Source organism: Octopus sinensis, linkage group LG4, assembly GCF_006345805.1.
Source record: "Octopus sinensis linkage group LG4, ASM634580v1, whole genome shotgun sequence".
Lineage (NCBI taxonomy): Eukaryota > Metazoa > Mollusca > Cephalopoda > Octopoda > Octopodidae > Octopus > Octopus sinensis.
In genome coordinates, this window is record NC_043000.1 from 108194092 (window position 1) to 108199091 (window position 5000).

At 38.0% G+C, this 5000-nt stretch overlaps 1 protein-coding gene and 1 long non-coding RNA gene across 3 annotated transcripts in view; one reads left to right on the forward strand and one right to left on the reverse strand.

Annotated features, from left to right (window-relative positions):
• The window catches only part of LOC118763067, a 24413-nt gene extending 21266 nt beyond the window's left edge, over nt 1-3147 (reverse strand). The window contains exon 1 of the long non-coding RNA XR_004998822.1: nt 2948-3147. This is a non-coding gene — a long non-coding RNA (uncharacterized LOC118763067). The remainder of the gene's footprint in view (nt 1-2947) is intronic.
• Nucleotides 1-5000, forward strand: part of LOC115211023 — a 607449-nt gene that overhangs the window by 410205 nt on the left and 192244 nt on the right. The gene's annotated exons all lie outside the window — the stretch shown is intronic.

Consider the following 5000-nt stretch of genomic DNA (forward strand, 5'->3'; position numbering starts at 1 on the left):
GGTCTGTATGTACTGGAAAGTCCCACAGAATCGTTACATTTTCTCTTCAGTTACAGCCTCAGGGTGGTGATTATACCACTTGTCGGCAGTTTTGATATTGTAATGCCGACTTATTAGCCAGTGTAGATATTGGCCAACTCTGTCATGTCTTAATTTATACTCCACTGGTGCTAAGACTTTACATCCAGAGATTAGATGGTCCACTGTTTCAATCATGTCGTTGCAGAATCGGCATTTTGGGTCTGCTCCATTTTTCATCACATTGGCCTGGTAGTTGCGGGTTAACTTTATTATTATTATTATTATTATTATTATTATTATTATTATTATTATTATTATTATTATAATTATTGTTATTATTATTATTATTATTATTATTTTATTATTATTATTATCATTATTATTAAGGCAGCGAGCTGGTAGAATCGTTAACATGCCGCGCGAAATGCTTAACGGCATTTCGTCTTCCTTTACGTTCTGAGTTCAAATTCCACTGAGGTCGATATTGCCTTTCATTCTTTCGGGGTCGATAAATTAAGTACCAGTGAAACACTGGGGTCGATGTCATCTACTAGTACCTTTCTGCTTGTCTTTCATGCACTGCGTGGCATCTTTTCAGCTAGAAGCCATGAAACCCATCTAGTCCTGGGGCTCTCCAGTAAGGCACTTTACCCACCTGTTCTTTCACATCACATTATTATTATTATTATTATTTATTATTATTATTATATTATTATTATTATTATTATTATTATTATTATTACTTGTATTTGTAAGGCGGCGAACTGGCAGAATCGTTAGTGCGCCAGACGAAATGCTTAACGTTATTTCGCCCGCCCCTATGTTCTGAGTTCAAATTCCGCTGAGGTCGACTCTACCTTTCACCCTTTCGGGGTCAATAAAATAAGTACCAGTTGAACACTGAGCTCGATGTGATCAACTCCCCCTCCCCCCAAACTGATGTCATTGTGGCAAAATTTGAAACCATTATTTTTATTATTATCATTTAAGATATCGCACAGTATCCAATATAGCGATATTTGTTGATTGGAGATATTGTATGTACCGGGGCTTTGTACTGGCTATCAAATCACGAGGACCTCAGACAGACTACTTTGCGCAATATGAGTGCAGATGCAAGTACTGCCGATTTTTACAATACAACTAGATTGTACAGTATTTCTATAGTTTCTAGATGTTCTTTCAGGGTCGATGACAACAGGGACGACCTTTATGTTTGACTCGCGTAGCTGCCACATCTTAGTGATCTCAATTTTCCAGTCTCCATATTTAACAATTTTTTCTCCTTTCATGATAATATGTTGACCTCCTGGTACTGACACGTCGATTATCAGGCACTCTTGATTGTCCCTCCTAAAGGATACTATATTTCCGTGCTCTAACACCTTGTCTGACTGAGGTCAAAGTTCCAGAGGAATTTTGCCTTCTCCTTTTCGTCCATTATGTTATATAGTGTATGTGGGTACCAAGCACCTGTTACCTCGTATCCTTACTTCCAGCATAGTAGCCAGTGAAGGTTTTCGGCTACATTGTCGTGTCTCTGCCTGTACTCTTTCTGCGCAAGATTTTCACAAGCACTTACAATTTGAGTCACGCTTTGGAGCTTCTTCACACACATTCGGCAGAGGTTCGTTGCACTTGTATGGTATATATGATGTATTTTCACTGAGTTTGTATTCAATGCCAGATCCTGGTCAGTGATGTTTAGGCTTTCAGTATTGTTTTTTTAGGTCACCCTTGCTCTGCTTCCTGGTCTTTTAATTTTCTAGTTTCACGGTGAAACTGCCCATGTAATTCCATATGGAGTAGGATTTCTTCTGCTTTGTTGGCTATTTGTGATCTGAATTCATGAGCGCCCTCAAGTCCATTTTTGGTAAAACTTCCTGCATAATAATAATAATAATAATAATAATAATAATAATAATTATTATTATTATTATTATTATTATTATTATTATTATTATTATAATTATTATTATTATTTTTATCATTGCCTTTGTACAGCTTCTAAGGCTGGAGATGTACTACGGTGTCAGCTGTTCACTACCAGTGAACTCTTATTTTTCGAGCACCTTCCGGAGTATTCGAGCGGTTCCAAGCAGTGCTGTTTTCTGCAAGTGCTCTACTCTTTATGTAGCCCCTATTTGTTCCATGTATTTCTCAAGATTTTTACTCACTGTTCCCACAGCTCCGACAATTATCACCTTTTTCAGCGATCACAACTGCGTAACCTCCCAAGCTGACCTGTCATATCTATCGACTTTCTTTGTTATCGCATACCTTATCAGCTGGGCATGCTATATCCATGCCCAGTATCGTTTGCTTTCTTTCTCAATTAACACTGTCTGGTTTCCTATTCTCTATGTCATAGTCTCACTGAATCATTAAATCCCATAGGATCTTTGCATTATCAGGACGTCTCTTATAATCTTTATGGGCTAGTGGCGTATATTGACTAGTAATATGCGATACAGTTTCATCCATTTTGTTCACAAATTGTGCACTCATCACTTTTTGATAGGTTGTCTATTCTGTATTTGATGTAATTGGCTCTTAATGATGGCTCGTGGGCAACACTGATTAGAGCCTCCCTTTCCGGTTTTAAATCACTTTTAACATCCATAAGCATCTTTTTTCTCTGTCTGTCTTATCTTCAGCATCCCTATGAAATGTCTCTTATCGAGCAAGCTATCACTGTTCCTTTCCTGCGGTTTATTAGAGATCTCTCCTCTGTTTCCTTCTATCAGATTAGTTTTGTCAGTAAGGACCGTATTTTCATCGTTTCCTCTACTGCTGTTTTCCGATGCACGTCTTTTGATAGCTTCGAGCTCTCCTTCTGTGAAGCAACGATTTTTACTTATTGCTCTAGCTTGATCATATAATCTCTGTTCCGTGAGTTGAAACAATCCTCTTTCTTTCCATTGACCATACATACGTTGTCGGTATCCCCTAATATGAGTACCATTTTCATCTACAGGTTTGCTCAGGTCGTAACACTCAATGACCACAGCATTGACTTGTTTGTTCCATCTACGCCGTGTGTGCTGGTCCATTGCTGGATAGCGACAGGCTGGAACCGGACCAGTATCTCTGAGCCTGCCGGGTGCAACACTGTCAGCCTCAAGGGCTTCAGTTTCATTGCCAACGTTATTTACAATATTTTGTTTTTTTCATTGTCACTCATATTAGCGATTATCGGGTTGCGCAATTGCCAGTGTTTTTATTGTGACACCATCACTAGATGTATCATCGATCAAAACATAGGGAGAATTCAACAGCTTTCTTCCATTATTATTATCAGCTCTGATATTATCATTTTCATTTTTAATATTTCCTCTGATCCGCCATGAGTTTTGGCTAACTGTCATTAACACTTTGGTGTTAATACTAGGCTTCTGATTTTATCTATTAGCGAGTACAATTTGATAGAGCACTGCTTCTATAATTATAAATAAATAAATATAGTCAAATATATATATATATATATCTGTTTAATGAGTTGGTGATCAATAATGACTAGTCTTTGTCGTTTGTTTTTATTCGACTCACTAACGTGTGTGTGCGCGCGTGTTTATACATTACTTAAGTTTTTTTTTAAATATTAAAATGTGTTCGTGTGAAACTGGGGTGTATAAATAATTAATTAGTTTACGTACTTACGTGTTTGTAATGTGTACTTAATCGGATATATCGGATATAGTCCAATATGTAATTACTCGGATATAGTCCAACACTTTTAATCTGTATTACTTACTCAGGTGTAGTCCAGCGCTTTGTCAGTATGGCGAGTGTGTTTACACGTGTTGTGCGAGTGACGGAAGCGACACACAGTTAAAACACATCATTTCATTTGGAAAATAGAAATACGTTTTAATGAGTATTACCTACTCGGATATAGTCCAAATCTTTGTCAGTTATTTTAGGCTGCATTTGTTGTCTTTATTCTCGATGTTTTGGGATAGATTTCGGGGCAGTATTTTATCGCTCTCACATGTTAATCGTCTACGGTGTTCTCCCTTATTATTATTATTATTGAGTGAGAGAGCAGTGTATGCCATCAAAGTGACACTGGAGTAAAATATACGAAGCCCAGTATACCCATCATGAATACCCGTCTGATAAGGGTACACTAGGCATATGCATCACAACCATATATGCGCGACATGGTGATCTCATGTCAAGATAAACAGCACATGACCTTGCAGGTGGGGCCCACTTAGAATTTTCTTCAGGTCGAGAAACCCATCCTGCTCAAAAGGTCCCTGAATAAGGGTTGTTTAAGGACGTTGAATGAAACACCCATGTTCCCAGAGGTGAATCATTCAAACCCCAAAGAATCCCTCTCAACACATGGCTATAATGCTCCCCCACTACTTCTGCTCGTGATCAGAGATGCACATATCGTCAGCCACTAAGGGACATGATCAACTAGTTAAGGTCAAACAACTGACAAGCAAATTTGTGGTATTGAGCAGAATATTGTGGTATTGAGCTATGAGAGCCACTGCCTGGTATTATTATTATTGTTGTTGTTGTTGTTGTTGTAATTATTATTATTCATGTGCGCAAAACAGATTAAACTGTTGGAAAAAAGTCCTAACATCAGGCTACAAGTAACCTTAGATGCCAAGAAACCTCCTGCGTATCCTAGCTGTTTCGAATAATACTGTTTCATGGAGCTGTACTGAACTGTTTTTTTTTTCCTATTTCCCCTATCGAGCTGTTCAATTCTTTAGGGATAGTTCTCAATGCACCTATAACTACTGGGATACATTTTACCCGCATTTTCTCTGTAATTCAATGGCTAGGTCCTGCTATTTTGCTACATTTTCTATACCTCTCTGTGACAGCAGACGAAATTGCTGCTGTAGGACACATCAGCATTAATAAATTCATATCACTTGGTGATGAACTTGCTAATATCAAGTTTGAAGCTCTACCAGAGGAAGCCAAACGCATGGAAAGCTCCAAGGTAAACT